Source organism: Eurosta solidaginis, chromosome 1 (genome assembly GCF_040869045.1).
Source record: "Eurosta solidaginis isolate ZX-2024a chromosome 1, ASM4086904v1, whole genome shotgun sequence".
Lineage (NCBI taxonomy): Eukaryota > Metazoa > Arthropoda > Insecta > Diptera > Tephritidae > Eurosta > Eurosta solidaginis.
In genome coordinates this window covers 42804757-42828172 of record NC_090319.1, presented here as the reverse complement: position 1 = coordinate 42828172, position 23416 = coordinate 42804757, and the positions used below count along the sequence as shown (strand labels likewise).

General features: G+C 38.4%; 1 protein-coding gene across 1 annotated transcript in view; it reads left to right on the top strand.

The window, feature by feature from the left end:
* The first annotated feature begins 21976 nt into the window (after positions 1-21976).
* LOC137252422 (uncharacterized) overlaps positions 21977-23416 on the top strand; it is a 204510-nt gene continuing 203070 nt past the window's right edge. The window contains exon 1 of the mRNA XM_067788074.1: positions 21977-22263. The gene's annotated coding sequence lies outside the window, so the exon portion shown is untranslated. The remainder of the gene's footprint in view (positions 22264-23416) is intronic.

Here is a 23416-nt window from a genome sequence, read left to right as displayed (position 1 = left end):
GTGGGCGGTGCCACGCACGACACAATTCCTCTTTAGTACTACAGAGGATCATACTGTGGGTGCAACATTCTAGGTGTATTATTTACTAAATAATCAGGTTTTATGTGTTTTCAAAAATGTTATATATATAAAAAGTGGTCGTATCATCATCCGATTTCGCTCATTTTCAATACCAATCTATTCTGGGTCCAGGTAAGCTCGTGTACCAAATTTGGTGAAGATATCTCATCATTAATTCAAGTTATCGTGTTAACGGACGGACAGACGAACGGACATGGCTCAATCAAATTTTTTTTTGACACTGACGATTTTGATATATGAAAGTCTATATCTATCTCGATTCCTTTATACCTGTACAACAAACCGTTATCCACTCAAAGTGAATATACTCTGTGTGGAAAGCACGCTGAGTATAAAAACATGCTAATACTACCGACAGTTTTGTTTTTATTTATAATTTTCTATATTTGGGTTTCCAGTCAAATTATTGGAAAAATTCTTTTATTATTTCATTGCCAATTCGACCATTAATTGTGGTCTTCTTCAGGGCCTAGTTACAAATTTATAAAGAAATTAAAAAAATTTAATTCAGTTTCGCTGTTCTATAAACAGTTAATGTTACATATATGTACATATATATGGACATTCAATTGACAAAACGTTTCTTGCTTAAAAATCTCTGCGTTCTTCTTCGTCAAGTTTTGCCTTATGTATACGTGTTTTTAAATAAGACATAGTCACTCGAATACTTAATTAAGATACGGAAATTATATTAAAATTTTATATTACTATTTTAAATAGACAACCAACAACCAACAGCATTGTTTACTATATAGTTTGGCAGCTTAATTCGAGGTTATGTTGCGAATAGAGTGGAAGGCAGTGGACTAGGCAGTCGAATGTCATATAATGAAGGAATGGTGTTCGGAGTTTTTTCAAAGGTAAAAAAAAAAAATGATAAAGCTTTAATATAAATAAAACTATTGTTTTAATAACAACAAAAACGCCTTATATTTTCTATAGACATAAATTCGTAAGGATTATCTCACTTTAAAATTTGAGTTAAATAATCTAAAATTTTTGTTTGAAACTGAGTCGAGAACTGTGCGTGTGAATGTGCGAATTTTCACCGATCAGCTGTTAGTTGCGCTACTTGGTAAAATTTACAATGACCAACAGTGTATATTTCAAACTGAACTTTGTATGTAAGTACATATGTATACATATTTGAGGTTTGTTGATCACTAGCAAATTCATGCTTGATGGATTATGGCAGTTTCATTTGAGTATACAGGCACATGCCGTCTTTCAGCGAGTTTTACAGCTCCAGCCCACGCTCAATTCTCACGGGAATGCTCTGGATCATTGAGAGACTTGAGAAGCAGATGTCGTGAAATTTTCGCACACGTGAAATGTGATAGGCAGATGTCCCCGCTGTTTTTCATTTAACTCATACGGCGAAAGGCTAAGCAGCGACATCTATTTTTGAAAAAGTAGGTATATTAAAGGCCGCGTTGCCAACCTAAAAAGAAGTAATTAACAAATTATCTGGCTCACAAATTGAACCAAACTTCTATCTTGATTTATCTGGCTCAAATCGTTGTTGTTGCATTTACATGCAAAATTATTTATATGGCTCAAGATTTTGCCACCGGATGATAGCTATGGATGTCACCAGTGCACGGACGTTTAAAAAGAGAATGTTGGTAGACGAAAAATAGTGGTAGTGGTAGAAGTTGGTAGATTTTTTTTCCAAGAAAATAATAGCTGCAGTTTATATTTGTACAAAACAATTCGTAACTTACGCCCCGATTCTAGTGTGGTAACAACATTCTTCACCACGGTAACGAAATCATGTGGCAACTTTTACACCCTTTTGGTATTCTACCTGCGAAAGTAGCCGGATAATTTTTTACCCACAAAAGTAGGTGGTTACATCGAAACAACCACACAGCAGCTGTTGTTCAGAAAAGGGTAAAACTGAAAAATAAAGAATTGTAAGCGCAAATAAGTAAAGATAATAGTAAAAAATGGTTGCCTCTTGCTATACATATTTGTTTACATTATGTACTTTCACAGAATAAATTACAGTATACCTATGTAGAAACCTAATATGCATATACACATCGTCCCGTTTATTCGTTAACCTCGTATCTACAAGTGAAACATTTTCAGTAAAGCGAACACTTTTGCCACATCATGTTTTCATTTCGGACCAAAATTCATCGAAAAAAGAACCAAATTTTTATTTTATTTTATTAGTATTAAATACAAAATTTTAGGATGTTTCTATATACAATTTGACTAAACATAGTGAAGACTTTCCTGTAATTGAAGCTGAACAAACAAATATATGGGCATGCAACCAAAAATGATACTATATTTTGACATAGGATAGTATATGTCTTCCACCAACCAAACGTTGTGAACCTAGTTTTGGTCACAAAGCTCTTGGTTCCAGCATAATGTTGTTGATTGCAATGAAATAAAATGTATGGTGCAGTTAGGTTTTAGTAACAAACGGTTCAAAATTTGCGTTATGGTGTTGCCGAACTATGTATGTGGAAAACTCAGTAAACCATAAATTAAACTAGGCAAATTTGTTAGTGCTATTTTTATATATGCTTACCTTTTCTTTTTCTTTTTTGTTGTTGTTGTTGTAGCGATAAGGTTGCTCCCCGAAGGCTTTGGGGAGTGTTATCGATGTGATGGTCCTTTGCCGGATACAGATCCGGTACGCTCCGGTACCACAACACAATTAAGGTGCTAGCCCGACCATCTCGGGAACGATTTATGTGGCCACATTAAACCTTCAGACCATTCCCTCCCTCTCCACCCCCAAGTTCCATGAGGAGCTTAGGGTCGCCAGAGTCTCTTCTGTTAGTGAAACAGGATTCGCCGCGGATAGGTGAGGTTGAAAATTGGGTTTGGAGAAGCTATATATTGCGCTGGCAACCTGAAGGGTTGCGCTACCCAGCCCCTTGAATCTGGTATTTTGGTCGCCTCTTACGACAGGCATACCTACCGCGGGTATATTCTGATCCCCTAACCTTCCAACGGAGTGGGGGCCGCCCTCTACCTCTGCTTCCATATGCGGGTTCCGATAGAAACACTTTCTTGGCCGGAGCATCATATTTCATTCGCATAACATGGCCTAGCCAGCGCAGCCGCTGCGTTTTAATTCGCTGGACTATGTTGATGTCTGCGTATAGCTCGTACAGCTCATCATTAAATCTTCTTCGGTACTCGCCATCGCCAACGCGTAGAGGTTGATAAATCTTTCGAAGAACTTTTCTCTCGAGCACTCCCAAAGCCGCTTCATCTGCTGTTGTCATGGTCCATGCTTCTGCCCCATGTGAATTTTTACCTGAGTGAAAAAGAAAGAAAAGTACCAATCGAGGCTACTGCCTAAAAAGGACCAAAATTGAAGAAAAGGGACCAGCGGATCAAATGGGGTTGGGAGGGACCATTTTTGGTACAAATGGACCAAAGTGGCAACCGTGAAAGCGAAGAAAACTACCATTCAAATTTCTCCACAGACACTGGTGAGTTTCTTGATGATGACAGCGTTACCACTTGGGCCAGAATCGCGAATAAAAGAACTGGTAACGATATTCGGTTACATAATGTTCTGGGAACTATTTTACCGGTAACGCTCAGAATCGAGGCGTTATTGTAAAACAAATAAAGCACATTTCGCAAAAATAACAATTTTAAAAACATGTTAACAAAATAAAAAAACATGTAAATTTGTATATACATAGCTTATGCCTATAGGATACTTGCTTTTTCCAGTATTTCGAGCTTGAAATACTAACGAAAATTTACCGAATTATCCAATTTTCCAATGTACCAAAAATACTGCCACAAAATAACCGACTTCGGCATGTTATCGTTTACTTAAAACTTTTTTATTTTCGTTCAAAATTATTTGCAAAAAACTGATGAAAATAGCGCAGGAAAATATTTGCGTGCTCATTTACTACATTGATTTCATATACAAATTTATTTCTTGTTTAAATTTGTGCACAAATTTTTCAAAATTGGTTAGTGGCACCTCTTAATGTTATTTTGGTGTAATCGGTAATTCAATACCTTTGCCTAATGATCGCAGTTCCAATGCGAATATATTGAAATGTTGGTAGATTTATGGGCCTTGGTGGTAGAAAATGAAAATGGGCTAAAAAGTTGGTAGATCTACCAATAAAGTGGTAAAGTCCGTGCACTGGATGTCGCTAATATATCTTGCTTCCTTGGTTTTTTTGTTTACACATTGTTTGTTTCTTGCTTCCATGCTTCTTTTGTTTACACATTGTTTGTCTGCTGTTAAGTGTACTTCTTCCAGAAGCATTCTCTTTTGCCAGGTTGTTTCTCTTGCTATTACTTTGGCATTATAATTCTCAACACCTTTGCTATGTTGATCCAGTTGTTTATATAGTTGTTGTGATATGGTGCCTATATAGCTTCTTTTATAGCTCCGTCACATAAGCAGTTTTTCATATAGATGAGTTTAACACAAGCTTATGCATTATGAGTAGATTACACGTATATTTATGGAGAACGGTTGATTGATCGACACTGGCGCCATCTGATATGGAAAAATAACCAACTCCCAAATTTTGTTGCAAGCAAATCATAAGAAGAAGAATTTGACATTTGCTTTGGCAAAGGGTGTTGGCACAATTTGCAAGTGAAATTATTTTTCCCACCGGTTGGTAACTTTTCTAACATTTTTCGCAGTTAAAAGCCGCAATTTAGCAATCGAACACGACACAAAATATGTTAGGAAGAATTTGTGTTGTATAGGGAGAACATTTTTAACAGTGCTTCGCGAAATTTTCCATTGAATGGGCAAGGCGAAATAAACTTCAATTGCCAAGTCTGAAGTTCCTTCATATTTACAAACGCAACATCTTGGTTGATAGTGGCGAAGTTATTGGAATGCATAAGCTTGCGTTAAACGCTTGTATATGAAAAATGTCATTGTGCCGCGTCCTTTACGTTGGCAGCCAACGCAGTCAATTTTGTATACAATCTTCTTTTGATGTGATGTTATCATTGTGAATGAAACTAAGTGTGATATCTTCTGCATAGACGTCAAAATTCCAAAGTGATTGGATCACCTGATTTGTAATTGACTATCGCTGTCTGTATCTCATTCTATCACCCGCTGAAGATATGCGCCCCCATATTAAACACCCTGTCAAAACGCTAAAAAGTAGCAATATTGAACATCCTGTCAGGCAGTTGACAGATAAGATATCACACTTAGTTTGATTCACAATGGATGTTATCTTTCATTGTTGTGTATAGTTTCCCAACGTTGTTCCTGCTCTTGAAGGCAAATCGTATGTTGTACTCTTTGAATTTTCTAGTTAATTCCTGCGTTGTTTGGGTAATATGATATTGAAAAGTTTTTATGTCTGTTGTTGTTGGTTGTTGGTATTGATTTGGGTATTTCACATATTAGTGTTGTTGTTTGGGGCTTGATACCTGTTATATATCAATGTCTTTTGGTAATCATTAGCTTTTAGAATTTCTACAATTATCTTTTTGTTTTTGCAGTGATAATTTGCATCGCTGAGGTTATATACTCTGTTTATTAACCCTTTGGCGGTGCTAATTTTTTGTAACAGTGGGTGAATCAGGCGTGGTTTCAGCAGCACTTCTGGGTGGGGAGGGGGGATTTTTTTTTTAAATATATATAGTGATAACGTAAAATAGTAGACCAAGCAAGAAAAATTAAAAATTAGTAAAAATCCGTTTTGTGATAAGAAACTACTATGTATATTAATATTATACATTTCGTTACAGTCAATATTTACTCTGTACATGATGAAATTGTTGAGAAAAATAAAAACACAAAACAAGACGATGGTGTCCTATTTTCGGAAAACTTTATTTATTAAGCTTCTAGCCTCACAGCCTCTACACTATACGATAAATTAATATTTTAAGATTTTTAAGAGAAATTAAACTACTTTTTAATTCGAAATATCTCTCATAATTATTCACAGTCGAAAATAATGAAAATACGTGTTACAAAGCTCTAGGGGGAGGGAGGGGGGATTCCCCCCAGTTCCTCCCCCTGGAACCGCGTATTAAATCTTCCTTCTTCTGTATTCCTATGGCCATATCTAGCAACGGTAGTATATTATCATGTTCCTGTTCATATGTGAACTCGATTCCCTTTTCTGTATCGTTGAAAATTCCAAATACCAAGTATAAGTCGTCTACGTACTTTTTTATAATGATTACGTTAAAACCTCGTTGTGCATTTAATTTTTTTATGGCTCGTTGTAACACGTTATCCATTTCTACCAAGATAAAGCTTATGGGTGAGCCCATAGGACGACCATGCTTTTGAGAATAAAATGTCCCGTCTAATTAAAAGTAGGTGTGGTAACGATTTTACTTGCAAATCCTCTTATTTGCCCTTCTGCTAAGTTCGAATCACTAAACTGTTGAATAAATAACTCCAATATTGAATAATGGAAAAATGGCCTTTATTAAAGTACTTCAAATAACACTTATACTTTGCAACTAGCTGGCTTAATAATACAAATGGATACCATTTCTATAAATTAGCTTTGTGACATTGTAGTACATGTTTGTATGTCACTCCAGCGTTCGATAAGTACTCTTATAATGGAATCTACCGAAGCACTGGTGAACAAGCTTTTTATATCAAACGACACCTGTATCTGGCCTGTGATGAAGGTCTTAAAATAATATGAGTTGCGTAGGTGGTACTGAGACTTCGGTATATTTGCCAGAATTGTCGCTGCATATTTGATAATGCCGTTTTTGATCTATCACAGTCAGCGGAGATTGGCCTGAGTGGCATTGGGGTCGTATTTTTATGGTGCTTTGGTACAAAGTACATTCTAAGTGGTATTACATTGTAGGTCATACATTTTCTTTTGGTGAATAAGTCATCTTTCCTTTCACGAACAGCGTTTTTACAAAATTGTGGTTTTTCTTTTATATTTTGTTTGCTGGGTCCGGTATTTATTCTCAAAAGTATGGCTGTCTTATGGGCTCACCCATAAGCTGTATCTTGGTAGAAATAATAACATGTTACCACGAGCCATTAAAAAAGTAAATGCACAACTAGGTTTTAACATAACCATTATAAAAAAATACGTAGACGACTTATACTTGGTAATACCAGAAGACATCCTCCCGTCGGTATTTGGAATTTTCAACGATAGAGAAAATGGAATCGAGTTCACATATGGAAAGGAACATGATAATATATTACTGTTCCTGGATATGACCATTTATAGCAATACAGAAGACGGAAGATTTAATACTGATTGGTATCGTAAACCAGTATCTTCAGGCCGCATTTAAATTATATGTCTATCCGCCCAATGTAACAAAAAAATTGGCCCCGCTAAAGGGTTAATAAACAGAGTATGTAACCTCAGCGATCCAAATTATTACTGCAAAAACGAAAAGATAATTGTAGAAATTCTAAAAGCTCATGATTACCAAAAGAAATTGATATACAACAAGTATCAAGCCCCAAACAACAACACTAATACGTCAAATACCCAAATCAATACCAACAACAACAGACAGACATAAAAACCTTTTCAATATCATATTACCCAAACATAACGCAGAAGATGCACAATATAAACAAACAACATAAGGTTTGCCTCCAAGAGCAGGAACAACGTTGGGAAACTATACAAAACGATGAACAGCCATTGTTTATTATGTAGTTTGGCAGCTTAAATTCAGGTTATGTTGCGAAAAGAGTGGAAGGCGGTCGAATGGAGTGGAATGGAGAACAGCAGGAGGAGTAGAGTTGCATTGCATCAATATACCGTCAATCTTTGTACATATTAATATTTAAGTTAAATGTAGACAAAATAGCTAACAACTTGAATATGAGCAAATATTTTCTCTTAATTACTGCATATCTACTGTGTCCTAAATGCTGCATATTCCAAAATTATGACAGTTATATCAGTTTAAAAATTTAGCTTAAATTTTCGTAAAGATTTTCATAATATGGACGTTAGTAATGTTTGTGTGTGTACTAACTTTGAGCGATCAGCTGTTAGTTGCGCTACTTGGTAAGGTTTACAATGATCACAACAAAAGAAGATTGTATACAAAATTGACTGCGTTGACTGCCAAAGTAAAAGCAGCTATATAGGCACCACATCACAACAACTATATAAACGACTGGGTCAACATAGCAAAGAGGTTGAGAATAAGCACATAGAAAAAAGTGCTCTTGCTCACCATGCCATTACTTTTGGGTACAAATTTGATTTTGATAATGCCAAAGTAATAGCAAGAGAAACAAACTGGCAAAAGAGAATGCTTCTGGAAGAAATACACTTAAAAGCAGACAAATAATGTGTAAACAAAAGAAACATAGAAGCAAGAAATATTAGCGACATCTATGCGTTTATACTCTAATGAAACTGCAATAATTCATCAAGCATGAATTCGCCGTTGATCAACAAATTATGTATAAATATGTACTTCCATACAAAGTTGAGTTTGAAATATACATTAGCCATCATCCAGTGAGTTTTCTAGCTCCGTATCAGGCTCAATTCTCACAGGAATGCTCTGGTTCATTGGGAGACTGAGAAGCAGAGGACGTGATGTTTTTGTATATATGAGTTGTGATAAGCAGATGTCGCCGCTGTATTTCATTTAACAGATATGAGTTACGTTCCAATGACGCGTGAACCAGATACGGATAGAAATTTAACATGCAAATGTAACAACAACGCTGTGATTCTGATATTTACCTGGTTAAATTTCTCATCCGTATAGCAGTTCTGTTCGTTTCGTTTTCTGTATTAGATTTTCTAACAGCTAACCACTTTTGAGTTGGTGGCACTCATGGCTCAACTATATGGATGGCTCATCTCTACAGCAATAACATACCTTTGTTCAGATTGCCAAAATCAGTGTGTTGGTGTTAGACGAATGGAATGAAAACATAAAACTTAGCAGCTTTTGTGTGTAGTAAGAAAATGTTGACAATGTGTTGGTTTCATTTTGAGGTTGCCATCTCCTTCTGACAATCCCTACTCCAGTGATGTGAAAAAAATAAAATCAGCTGATAAGATGAGCCAACCATATAGAAGAGATATGGTAGCACTGAAATAAATATGCGTACATATGTGAACATAAAAGATTTCATCATATTTAAAGGCAAAAACGCGGAAAGAGTAAACAACTTGAAGAAAATGTAAGGAAAATAAATAGTTGGTTTACGTGCGAAAATATTTAAATGTTAATGATTCTATCAGTATCTTCAATTTTTGTGTACGTTTCTTCTTCTTATCTTCAACAAAACAGATGTTTTATATTAGTGCTGTCAGCTCTGATAAAGTTGATCCAGATCGTTCCAATGAGATTTGATGGTGAGCCAGAGCTCGATAACTCAATGGAACGCTCCTATGACTAAAGGCCAAGCAGCGCCATCTATTTTTGAAAAACGTAGGTTTATTAAAGGCAGCCTTATATGTGTATATTTATAGAACAGCGAAACTAAATTAAGTTATAAATAACAAGTAAAGGTGTCTAAGTTCGGGTGTAACCGAACATGATATACTCAGTGTGAGCTTCAATTGCACATTTCATTTCAGATAAATTACTTTTCTACATAACACGTGGCACCGCCCGTTTAAAAAAAAATGGCTCCCCATTTCCTCTTACAATAAAACTTGACAAGTGAAATATCATTAATTCAAAACTATTTTTTGCTAAGTTATAGCTTATTATTCTAGTCTGCGATCCTTTTAAACTTGTTTTATATCTAAGTTGCCGTGGTCTTTAACCGATCCCGTCGATTTTTACTAGAAATATTTCCTGCTATAGGGAAAATCTGTGTACCCAATTTTATTACGATCCGTTAATTTTTCTTCGAGTCATGGCTCCCGAAACACAGAAAATTGCTTAGTCGTAAAAGGGGCGGTGCCACGCCCATTTTTTAAAATTTGAAGTTTTTCCTATTTATTGTTATACATAAATCCACTTGGGAAATGAAATACCATTGATATAAAGCTTTTTTTTGCAAAGATATAGCTTAGTTTATTCGTCCACGACTCTTTCAAAAATCTTTTATATAAAAGTGGGCGTGGTCCTTAACCGATTTCGTTAATTTTTCTGCAAAGCATTCCTTATAGTAAAGGCAACCTCTCTGCCGAATTGTGTTGCGATAGGTTTAACGGTTCTTGATTTAATGATTTATGATTAATAATATTTGTAAAATTGATTTAATCGCAAGTGGGCGGTGATGCGCCCATTTAAAAATTTTTTTTCAAATTTTTATCAAGAGTCTCAATATCATTCCACACGTCAAATTTCAACATTCTAGGTGTATTATTTATTTTGTGTTTTCCAAAATGTTATATATATATAAAGTGGGCGTGGTTATCATTCGATTTTGCTCATTTTCAATACCAATCTTTTCTGGGTCCAGATAAGCTCGTGTATCAAATTTGGTGAAGATATCTCAATATTTACTCAAGTTATCATGTTAATGTACAGACGGATGGACGGACGGACATGGCTCAATCAATTTTTTTTTCGACGCTGATGATTTTGATATACGGAAGTCTATATCTATCTCGATTCCTTTATACCTGTACAACCAACCGTTATCCAATCAAAGTTAATATGCTCTGTGTGCAAAGCACGCTGAGTATAAAAACAAAACAGTCGGTAGTATCAACATGTTTTTATACTCACTTGAGCAGAGCTATATTAACTTTGATTGGATAAAAGTTGGTTGTACAGGTATAAAGGAATCGAGGTAGATATATACTTCCATATATCAAAATCATCAGGATAAAAAAAAACAATTTGATTGAGCCATGTCCGTCCGACCGTCCGTCCGTCCGTTAACACGATAACTTGAGTAACTTTTGAGGTATCTTGCTAAAATTTGGTATGTAGGTTCCTGAGCACTTATCTCAGATCGCTATTTAAAATGAACGATATCGGACTATAACCACGCCCAAATTTTCGATATCGAAAATATTTCGAAAAACCGGAAAAGTGCGATAATTCATTACCAAAGACGGCTAAAGCGATGAAACTTGGTAGGTGAGTTGAACTTATGACGCAGATTAGAAAATTAGTAAAATTTTGGACAGTGGGCGTGGCACCGCCCACTTTTAAAAGAAGGTAATTTAAAAGTTTTGCAAGCTGTAATGTGGCAGTCGTTGAAGGTATCATGATGAAGTTTGGCAGGAACGTTACTCTTATTACTATATATATGCCTAATAAAAATTAACAAAATCGGAGAACGACCACTTCCACTTTTAAAAAAAAAATTTTTTTAAGTAAAATTTTAACAAAAAATTTAATAACTTTACAGTATATAAGTAAATTATGTCAACATTCAACTCCAGTAATGATATGGTGCAACAAAATACAAAAATAAAAGAAAATTTCAAAATGGGCGTTGCTCCGCCCTTTTTCATTTAATTTGTCTAGGATACTTTTAATGCCATAAGTCGAACAAAAATTTACCAATTCTTGTGAAATTTGGTAGGGGCTTAGATTCTAGGACGATAACTTATATCTGTGAAAAAGGGCATATTCGGTTGAAGCCACGCCCAGTTTTTATACACAGTCGTCCGTCTGTCCTTCCTCTCGGCCGTTAACACAATAACTTGAGCAAAAATCAATATATCTTTACTAAACTCAGTTCACGTATTTATCCGAACTCACTTGGAATTGGTATGAAAACTGGCCGAAGTCCGACTATGACCACGCCCACTTTTTCGATATCGAAAATTACGAAAAATGAAAAAGGGATGAAACATGGTACTTGGATTGGTTTATTGACGCAAAATATAACTTTAGAAAAAAACTTTGTAAAATGGGCGTGACACTACCATATTAAGTAGAAGAAAATGAAAAAGTTCCGCAGGGCGAAATAAAAAACCCTTGAAATCTTGGCAGGAATACTGTTCGTGGTATTACATATATAAATAAATTAGCGGTATCCAAAAGATGATGTTCTGGGTCACCTTGGCCCACATTTTGGCCGATATCTAGAAAACGCCTTCACCTATACAACTACCACCACTCCCTTTTAAAACCCTCATTAATACCTTTAATTTGATACCCATATCGTACAAACAAATTCTAGAGTCAACCCTGATCCACCTTTATGGCGATATCCCAAAATGGCGTCCACCTATAGAACTATGGCCCACTCCCTCATAAAATACTCTTTAGTACCTTCCATTTGAAACCCGTGTCATACAAACACATTCGAGTGTTACCCTCGGTTCATTTTCCTACATGGTTATTTTCCCTTATGCTGTCACCAAAGCTCTCAACTGAGTATTAATGTTCGGTTACACCCGAACTTAATCTTCGTTACTTGTTTTTATTAATGTTGTTTTCGATTATACTCCTTCATGCAAGAAAAATAATTTGGTCCTTTATTTGGAGATTCGGTCCTTTTTATACTCAGCTGAGCAGAGCTCCCAGAGTATGTTAATTTTGTTCGCATAACGGTGCCCCGCAACGGCATAAACTAAACAAGATAGATATAGAATTCTATATATCAAAATGATCTGGGCAAAAAAGAAATTCATTTAGCCATGTCCGTCCCTCCGTCCATCCGCCCGGCCGTCCGTCCGTTAACACGATAACTTGAGTAAATTTTGAGGTATCTTGATGAAATTTGGTATGTAGGTTCCTGGGAACTCATCTCAGATCGCTATTTAAAATGAACGAAAACGGACTAAAACCACGCTCACTTTTTCGATATCGAAAATTTCGAAAAACCGAAAAACTGCGATAATTCATTACCAAAGACGGATAAAGTGAGGAAACTTGGTAGGTGGGTTGACCTTGTGACACAGAATAGAAAATTTGTAAAATTTTAGACAATGGACGTGCCACCGCCCACTTTTAAAAGAAGCTAATTTAAAAGTTTTGCAAGCTGTAATTTAGCAGCTAAGTATGAATGTTCGATTACAGCCGAACTTAGCCTTCCTTACTTGGTTGTAATAAATTTTTTCGTTGGCCATAGTATTGGCTCCATCAATGGTAAGGTTAGGTTATGTTAGGTTGAACAGGCCGGTCCATGAGGACCTCACATAGACTGAACAGGCCGGTCGATGAGGACCTAGAGGAGATATACTGAATGAGTCCGTAGTGTTACCAGAAGTTTGTTTTAACGACCACACTGGAACAGGAGCTTTGTTATACAATAACTCAGTGCTCTTGGCAAATACTAGAAGCTTCTTAGGACTTAAGCCACTTGCTGACAGATCTGACAGCTGTATCGCTCCTAACAGCTGGAACGTACTCGATCGTTTCCTCTTCTAACTAGCACTTGCTACATCTGCTATCGTTGACCAAGCCTAATTTAAAGGCATGTGACTCTAGAAGGCAACGTCTGCTGTTAGTCTAAAGTTGTAAGACCTGCACATAATATTCTACACTTTACAGTTCCTCGCTTAAACCCATGCCTTTCCCGTTTGGTCGATCATATGCACCTCTCGCCTTCGCTTAATCTCACCCAGTGTAGTTGGGACATCTACGGAGCAAGCTTCAAGGGATGCGCCCTTTTTAGCTAGTTCATCTGCTTTTTCATTCCCATCTATTCCCATACGCCCGGGGACCCATATAGATGTATGCTTCTCCCTGTCCCGATTCTCTCCAGAGAGTGCTTACACTCCAACACGCATTTAGATGCTGTGCTATGCGAGATTATTGCCTTAATTGCTGCTTTACTCTCAATATAAAAGTTAACACGGTTGCAGCTGAAGCTATTCTCTTCCAGTGTTTCTACTGCTTTGGTTACGGCTAATAGGTCCGCTGGGAAAACGCTACAGTAATCCGGCAGCCTGTAGGATCTGTTTATTTCCGGATCAGCACAGTATACCGCAGACCCTACTCCTTTCACTACTTTGGAACCATCTGTGTACACATGTAACGCATCGTCCACCTCTATTGTTACTTTAAGATCTCCCTCGAAGCGCAGATAGGGAATCAGGTAGTCTGTTCATCTTGTGATCGATGAGGCTATACTACTATGGCCGTATGGTCGGCGCTCAAGCTGCCCCGAGGCACCCAGCCTGGTTGCAGTTGTTAACGCTAAGTTCTTTGCTACCAGGTCTACAGGTGGAATGTGCAGAATGGCATACAGTGCAGCCATCGGGGTTGTTTGAGGGCTCCCGTTATGCTAAGTACTGATAGTCTGCTTACCTCCATCTAATTTTTTGAGGTAGGTTATTTTTTGTGTGGCTTTCCACCAAACAAGAACTCCATAGTATAGAATAGGGCTTGCAATCGCTGTAAAAACCCAATAAGGAAGAGAGGGCGATTAGCCCCACGTACCCCCATCATTCTTTTAAGCGCCGTTGAGGCCTTCTTCACCCTCTCCTACACGTTGAGCTTCCATGACAGCTTACTTTCTAGGATGATTCCTAGATATTTTGTGCAAGGTTTATCCTATAGGGTCACCCCTCCTAATTTAGGCTTGGTCAAATTTGGGACCTTGTACCTCTTTGTAAACATGACCATATCCGTCTTTTCCGCGTTGGTTTTCAACCCGACATCAGATGCCCAGGTATGAATATCTCGAAGCTTCCGATCCATCAAAGAGATAATCGTTGGAAGGCACTTTTCACTTATGACAATTGCAACGTCATCTGTGTAAGCCGTAAGTTTTACGTGTCCCTCATCGAATGGCCTGAGTAGTTGGCTGATGACCAGCGTCCACAGCAGAGGTGATAGCACCCCTCCCTGCGGCGTGCCCTTGTCTACTGCTTTCGTGGCCTCGTACAATCGACATTGTGATGTAATCTCACTGCAATTTAACATGCATCCGATCCATCTGGTGAGGCCTGGATGTACTTTAATGTAATTAAGACCATTCATTATCGCCCATTTAGAAACATTATTGAAAGCCCCGGCAATGTCTAAGAAGACTCCTAGAGCATATTCCTTATATTCCAGGACTTTCTCTATGTTTATTACCACTCTATGCAATACGGTGGCTACTGACTTGCCTTTGGTGTACGCATGTTGTGTTGTGGGTGGTAGCTTTTCATCCACGTTGGACTTTATGTACACATCTATTAGCCTTCCAAAGGGTTTGAGCAGAATTTATGCTAATGGGTCTATAGTCTTTGGGATAAATGTGACAGATCTACCCCGCTTTTGGTAGGAAAGCTACACGAGCAGTTCTCCAAGAGTGCGGTACATGATTCAGTCTTATGCACCCATCGAATATTATTTTAAGCCACTCCACGACCGCTCTACTTGAAACTTGTAGCATGGCCCGGAATATACCATCTGGTCCCGACGATTTAAACTTAGAAAACGTCTTCACTTCCAATTCGATCTTGGTATCGGTCACCAAGCCCGGTACTATCCGATCCGTGATCGAACTGTGAGTGCTGTCTGCTGGCTCTTGTAAACCATCTCCCGATGGGAAATGTGTATCGAAAAGCAGCTCAAGCGATTCCTCACTATTACGTGACCATACCCCATTCTATTTCTTTACTAGTCCCTGGACTAGGACTTTTTCAACCGTGCTGTTTCGCTGGAGCACTCTATGTCCATACAGAAGCTTTTCCATGAGATTCTCTTCGCCCTGGAAAGCTTTGTAAAAATTCCAAGAGGCAATAATTTTTATTCGCTGATGTGCAGGGTCGGCATCATATTTATTTGACTCGGCTTGTGACAAAAGTCTATTACGAAGAGTGTTTGATAACCAATCGAAATATCCAACCTTCTGAGAAGTCGTTGTTTTATCAATAGTTGAGCAGCGCTATGATCACAAGCACCATCGTGGGTGATAGTCAGCACGTTCGTTACATATATAAGTCGGATACTCATGACGGATAAGTGAGGGACTTATTGAAGGCTTCGATGACTCACTCTCTTAAACGACGATAACAGAGACTAAGTTTTCACGACGGTAGATACACATTTAAAGAGGGGTCTAAGAATAACACAGCACATGGCTCCCAGAGCCGGTGGTCGGATCACGAGGGAAGATATTTAGAAATTTCTGCATAGGTTAAAGGATTAATGTTGATTCCTTGAGACCACTCGTATCAGGATCCCTTCATTGAAAACTTTTTCATATAAATAATATGATCACTTTCTCTCTCCGATATCCTTCTTTGGCACTACTTCATACAGGTATTGGTAGCCCTCATATACTCCGCTGGTTGCCTGGGTTACAAATATGTATGTAGGTATGTAGTATGGGTATCACCTTTGACCAACAAAAACAAAAAATAATAGCAAAAGTGTTAGCTGTCCCTACTGTAGTAGTCGAGACGTAACATCGATACAACAAAAAAAGCAACTATAAACACATAACAAACACCAGCAGCAGCAAATCCCAAAAAGTGGCAATTTCAGGAGGCGAAAATGCGGTTTTACGATTTTTGTTTTCGGCATCCGAAAGCGGTTTGGTTCTTATTGCTTCGTACAAATACACGTATGTATGTAAGTATGTACGTACGTGTATCTAGGCTTTTTCTGTTATTCACTTTTCCACTGAGTGGGTAATATATGTTTGCGGTTTTACTGGTCCTCCCGTTCAGCACTGAAGTTTGTATCAAAGTCAATGAAACGATCGTAAACTGCTATGTGACTGGATGCGTGTGCTAAAGCAGATCATCGTTTTCAATTTCATCTTTGATCATAACGAAAAAAGAACGAAATCAAAGATTTCCATGCTGAATTATTCCGAGCATACATGGAGGGAGGCCATCGTGTCTACTGTGCACCGAACTTACGTTGTCAGATACCTGTAGCAGACCCTACGAGGTTGTGCCGCTGGGCAAGTAGTTTCAGGTGCGCGATCATGCTCAATCCTTACTCTTAAGTCTGGTTCTCACACTCTGGGTAACGTGAGCAGTCTAGGTATAAGATGTTGTAATCAACCCGTGTGACACAAAGTGTATCGCCAGAAAGAAATAGTCTTTGGTGGGAGGGGCACTCCGAAATACTCGACATGCTTGTTCACCATGTGACGCGGTTTCAATTGGACGTCTGCCTTGGATGAAACAACCTTAAAAATGACTAATAAAAAATCCCTTGTCTGGGTTGTGGAAAGATCTTAGGAAGTGACATGTTAACACCACTTCCCATGAGCTAACCGATTACTGATGACAAATACTGCAAACGTTTTAACGGCTTTAATTTTACCTAGAATATCAGTCGAATTTTAGTGGGAGATGTCACCGACCGGCTGGTTGATGTTCCAGTGAATGCAAAGGCTGACTTCACTGCCTTACATGAGATGCTATGATGGCAAAAAGGAAGAACAATGGCTAAGAAGAAGAGAGCGCAATACTTGGCAGCGGTTTTATGGTGGGAAACAGATTTCGCGTCGCGGTCATATCGAAAAACGAGAATCTCGCCGCATTCGGGAAATGGGTAAGGTTATTCAGTATAACAAATGAAGCGCCCAATGTGGACAAGGACTCTTTTTATGAGAAACTAGGAAGGGCATATCATGGCTGCAACCGCCATGATATCGAAATAATGTTAGACGAGTTAAGAGGCAGGTGGTGGAGACCTGATCTCCCTTTGTTTTTTTTCTTCTAATTTTAAATACAAAAACACTCCCTCATGGCCTGGGGAGTCCTTTGCATAGCTGAACACAGTACTCTGTGATACTAACACAATTGGTTCGTTTGGACCCCTAGAACCTTTGTTTTTGCTTTTTAGGCGCGGAAATATTCAAACCCCTTTAACAAGCTGGTCGGATTTTCCATAGTCATCCTAAGCGGCGTCATTCGCGAAGCTGCGACTTGCCAACCAAGCACCAATCACAATTTTTTTAGCAGGGCAGATACTCAAATAAAGTTTGGCTTAACTTATCCATTAACTAAAACGAGGAGAGGTTAGACCTTGTCTGCTGTATACCTTCATTACTTCACCAAGAAGTGTCCCGGAAAGCATACAAGGATTGGAGAGGTTGCCACCGAACATAAATACAGGGTTCCCGGCCATAAAGTGATGAAAGGTAACGAAATGGGGTATGAGGGTGTAGCACACGATGAATCGACGGTAGACGTTCCGATCCGATTGGGAGAAATGAAAAAGAGAAAGGCGTTGCATATGATCCATAAAGTAGGAAAGTCGCGAATGGAAGCGTGGGGCTGTAATATTCTAAGATCATGTACAAATCGTACGATATTAGACTTCGATACAAAATTGCTCATATCTCTAAAGAAATAAGAGAAGGCTTATGTTGGACATACTAACTGGACACTGCCAGTAGTAGCAGATGTCGGATATGCGAGATGCAGGAAGACGCATTTGGGCACGTTCTGGGTACGTGTTCAGCGCTTACGAGATGAAAGCTTCAGCTATTAAAGCAGCAGGGTTGCCAGATCTCGACGCAGCAGTTAAGCTAGGTCCTAAAAAAATTGTAATCGTTGGAAAGAGTATAGAGTTGTTTTGTAACATAAGTCTTGGTATCTATTTGGGAGTTTTTCTGTTTGGCCGACAAACAAATTCTGGTAATACTATGGACCCATTAAGTCTATGTGAGGTCTTTATTGAGCGGCCAGTTCAACTTCACCCAACCGCATAGTTCAGCTAGCGCACTTCGTTAAGTTTCCTCTCTAGCTGTTCCAACGACCAGATTACGATTAATTTAGGGTATTCTCATTGCCAGAATATCTTCTCAGTCAGTTGTACGAGAGTTAACGCTGTTTCGGGGTTCAGTTTCGTTAGCAGGCAAATTAATTGAGAGGATCATGGTTTTCATTATAGAAAAAAAGCCATTAATTCAACCCCAGTTATATCATGGTACGAACTATGGACTAAAAACAAATGAAACGGGAGTATTCGAGAGATTTGCTGCCATTTTCCTGCGTACTCTAGATCACAACCTAGCTTACATCTAGAGTACATGTGATTGTTCAAACTCAGCAGCAGTATAGAAATACCCTTCTATTTACTCTACTGCCAACAAGATCCCTTCTTTCCGATTACAGATCTTCGCCTTAAATTTTCTAAGCACTTAATAGTTTGCGATTATACATCCACAAGCAAATTTTTCAAAGCCAGGCAAAGTACGCCGAAAAGGCGCCAGAAAACGTAAACAAAATACGAGCCCAAATTCGCAATCAATTCTTCAATACGAAGCTGCGAGATCCAAAATCAGCTCTCCCCTAAATAACTCACTCATCATCTCTCTTTCTCTCTGATGGTATTGATCAGCAGCAGTTAGAGCTGAGTTGGAGCAAACAAAATTTAAGATAAATTAATATGCAGGTGAGTGAAATATACTAAAATCTTACTACAACTCTACTACAGTGACTATACACATAAACGGAAGCAGGGGCGCAGCGCAGTGGTCGATTCCTTAGGCCAAAAATAAAAAAACCAAAGTGAAAAGTTTGTCACCAAATGTGTCGTTAGTATCTCTTATTAGAACAGCCTTTTAAAATGTATATTTGTTTTTGTTGTATTCGAATTGTACTCTTTAAGAATAGCTTCAAAAGTGAGGTTATAGTATTAGTTGGTTTTTGCAGTGTGAGCAAGTTAAAAATAAAGTGCAAGTTTGAGCTATCTAAAAATACATAACATATCATTGAATTGAAATAAATAGAAATTAATATTGAAGTCAAAGGTATTTACTTTATTTTGAAATAATTTTAGTGTCTTGAGCTTGTTGTGTTTTTTTTTTATTTAAAATTTCTTCAGTGCCTTTATTAGTGTTTATTTGCACAAATACTTCAATTTCAGCTAAATGTTTAGTTGGGTTCCTCACCGGTTGTCGAGTTGGGACTTATATCTTATTATTAGTCCAAGTTTTAAGATTCTAAAGTGTTAATATCAGCTGCCACTTTCCACCACTAACTATGTTTTGCGGCAGTTTTCTGATAGCGTCACCCTGATAAATTATTGTCGTATGTTATATGTGCTCATATGTAACATACGATATTAGTTTTGTTATTATGTATGCAAGATCTTTTAATAACTTTAATTTCTTTATTTAATTCTATTAAACATTGTAGATAGACATATCTTACTTTTTGTATACATGCGGAGAAAGTGGGTGGTTGTGGGTCGCTATAAAGGTATCAGCCCCACCAATTTAATGAAAAAATAATTCTCACATATTTGTAGAGCCGTGACCAAAGTTTCACGTTGATATCTCTACTGGAAGTATTTTTGGCCACCAACTCCATATAAGACCGACCAGTGTGCGCAGGCAGGTTTCGCCTGCGGGTGGTGCAGAAAGTAAAGTAAAATATTGTTTTCTTAACATTTTAGGTTTTTTCTTAGTGAGTCTTACAACTTTCAAGAACTATGAACACATTTTTTTGGGCGTTGGGATGAGATTAGGCCGTAACATCTCAAAGCCCAGCAGAACTTCTACAAAAATGCATTAAAATGCTTCCATTTCTGCTGGGCCACCAGATAAAAATATGAAAGGGTTAACCAAGACATGACAGTTGACCATTTGTGTGAATAATTTCCGCCCACTCACCTGCCACTTCTCCAGGATGTGGATTGCCGCTATTGAGAGCCGCATCAACAAAAGAAATTTGATTAAAACATCAAATCAACTAAGCATATACCTTAGCCCTCATCAGCGCTCTGGATGATATAGAAGGACTCCCGCTGACAGTCATGTTTCTCCGAACTAGCTTGAGCCCTCATTCGCCTGATGATAAACTAAGCCTGGTACTTACATCCACTTGATGAAAGATGATACAGTAGGCTGCATGTAGCTGCCCAGTTTCTTCAGATACTTTGGTCATCACGCTACTATGTAGTTCCTGTATGATTTCTATCACTTCGAAACTTGTTAGCTGCGTGGAATGTTCCCAAAAAACTTTATAAACTCTTTTCTGAATTTAGGATGGGAGTACCACATCCGAACAGGTGTATATAGGTAGGGTCTGTTTGTTTCCATCCCGCTTTGTTACTGGTTGTGTTATGGTTGTTTTTGTTTTTTTTTTGTGCACGAGCAGGAAGCCCTTAAGTCAATGTGGGACTCTAAGCGCATTAAAATTAAAATTTCCACTGTCCGCGCACTGTTAAGTATTTCATCAGCAGGTGTGGTGTGGTATTAGACTTCAAGTTCTTTTGGAAGCTTTTTTAATACGTATTTCATCATATTTCTCCTCGTCTGGGAATTCAACAAGGATCGACAGTCTGGGTAGACCGTTACAGGTGCGTCTAAAAATTAAGGTCTCATACGTTTCCGATTTAGGCACCGTCAGTGCATTTATGCATATTTTGATCTACTAAGTATGTATAACCTTTTATCCAAACTATAGTTCGTTCGCGCTGACTTCGTGGTTTCAATGATTAGGTTTGCGATCAACGGTTTTCCTAACAAATACCAATTTATAGCCTTGTGCCTGGCGGCCACCGTGGTATAGTGGTAGCGTGCTTGCCTTCTAGTCCGCATGTTTTGGGTTGAAGGACCGGAGATATTTTTTTTTATCGGGGGTCCCCGCCCTTGCAGATGCCGTACGGAGTCAATAATTTTCTCCACCATTTGGAGTATCGACCGATCTGGACGAAGTAAGAAGACTTACCTGGCCCGAATATACACTAAAGGTCTATTCAGGATGTCTACGATGCGCCTCACACAATAAACTAAGATAGAACTTGGCTTGTCCGCATATTTTCATTTCGCAACGGACATAACGTAATAATCTCTTTCCCTTTCACGAGCTGACTCTTTAAATAGAGAACTTTGCATCGACTTTGTTGTGGGAGTTTGTAATACCTAAATTCTTTAATAGGCATGAATCTTCAAATAGATTGCATGCCGTAAATCAGTACAGAGAGTCGCAGCGACCCCGCTTAAAAATCCCTGTACAGGTACACCCACAAAGTGGCGTTTCAACTTGTTGCTTCTGCTGTTGACGGTGAGCGAGAGCATCCATTCGAAGTGCGCCAATGAACGCCACCGACCGGTAGATTAGCGCGTGCATTCGAGCGCCAGTCGTCATTACAAAAGTGCGCCGCGTCGCGTGGAGACGTTCATAAAAATTTGCGCTCCAAATTTAATTTTACTTTTGCTTGCTTCGCAAGTTCACGTATTTTAAATTTACTCGCCGCTACTATCGCCTACGTGTTTGTGTGTGTGTCGTATCGAATTGCGTTGTTTTGCATTTGAGTTGTATTGTGTTTGTGCTCTGCACCGTATCGTGCACCGTCACCCAAGTTCGCTTTTTTTTTGGTCAAGTAGTCTTTATTGCAACGTTATACTTGTGTATGCAATCGTTCAGTGCGCGGGGTAAACAAGTAAGTTTTATACGAGTACACATATGGGATTTTGATATGCATACGAGGAGACGCCCGGAGATCGTGCGCCGCACCGGAATGTGAATTCTGGCCGTAGAAACGTACTCATAGTAAACAGAACGTAAAAATACTCATCATTGGTGTAAAAACAGAGTCTGCGGTGATAATTGTAGTGAAACAGAAAATTAAAAAACAACAACAATTACATCAGTAAATTTTAATTGGGGAAAAGTACGCAAATGGTGCGAATTTCGTGACTGTCTTTTACTATTGGTTTGTGTTTTTTCTTTGTTGTAAGCGTTAACGAAGAAAGCATAAGAATAATGAAGATTGGCCGAAAATGCTATGAATGTATGTATGCATGGCTATGTGTGTAAAAAATACGTAGGTACATATGCACTTAAGTTTTATTGAAGAGGCGTGCAACACTCACTCAGTGGTTTGGGCGTCTTGATAATAGCGCGCGGTATGCAGCTGCTTGAAGTTTGAACTGTTGGACGATTTTCAAAGTGTCGGACGCCGGCTAGTGGGCAATGGGCCTACATACATGTGTACGCACAGGCAGACAGGACGTAGTGGGCTATTTGCAAACCATTCATATATTGGTGGATGGGTTAGCGCAACCATACAGTTTTATGCATGTACTACGTACCTGCTAGAGATATACGCCGCCGCCGCCGATTTTCGTCTTTTTTAGCACGCCACCGCCGAATGTCAAAAATATTGGCGCGTTACTTTATTTTCTACTCTTTTAAGACTATCTAGGCCATCTCGAAAATTGGTGCGATATGGTCGAAAGGGGTATCAAGGGATTCGCATCACTGTCAGTTATAAAAATCTAATTGTGAAATTTAATACTTTCTAACCGTTAAAAAGTTATTTGAGAAAACAGGCGCTTTCACGGATTTCGCATCAACGAATTCACCAAGTTATTAATACAAAACACGTACAGAAAAGTTATATAAAAAAAATAAATGTAAGGCGCGATAACCTCCGAAGAGATCTAAGGCCGAGCTTCTCTTCCAATTTGCGTCGTGCTCCTCTTGATTTTCCCTACAAATTGGCCGGACGGGACCTACATGTTTTATGCCGACTCCGAACGGCATCTGCAAGGCAGATGAGTTTTCATTGAGAGCTTTTCATGGCGCAAATA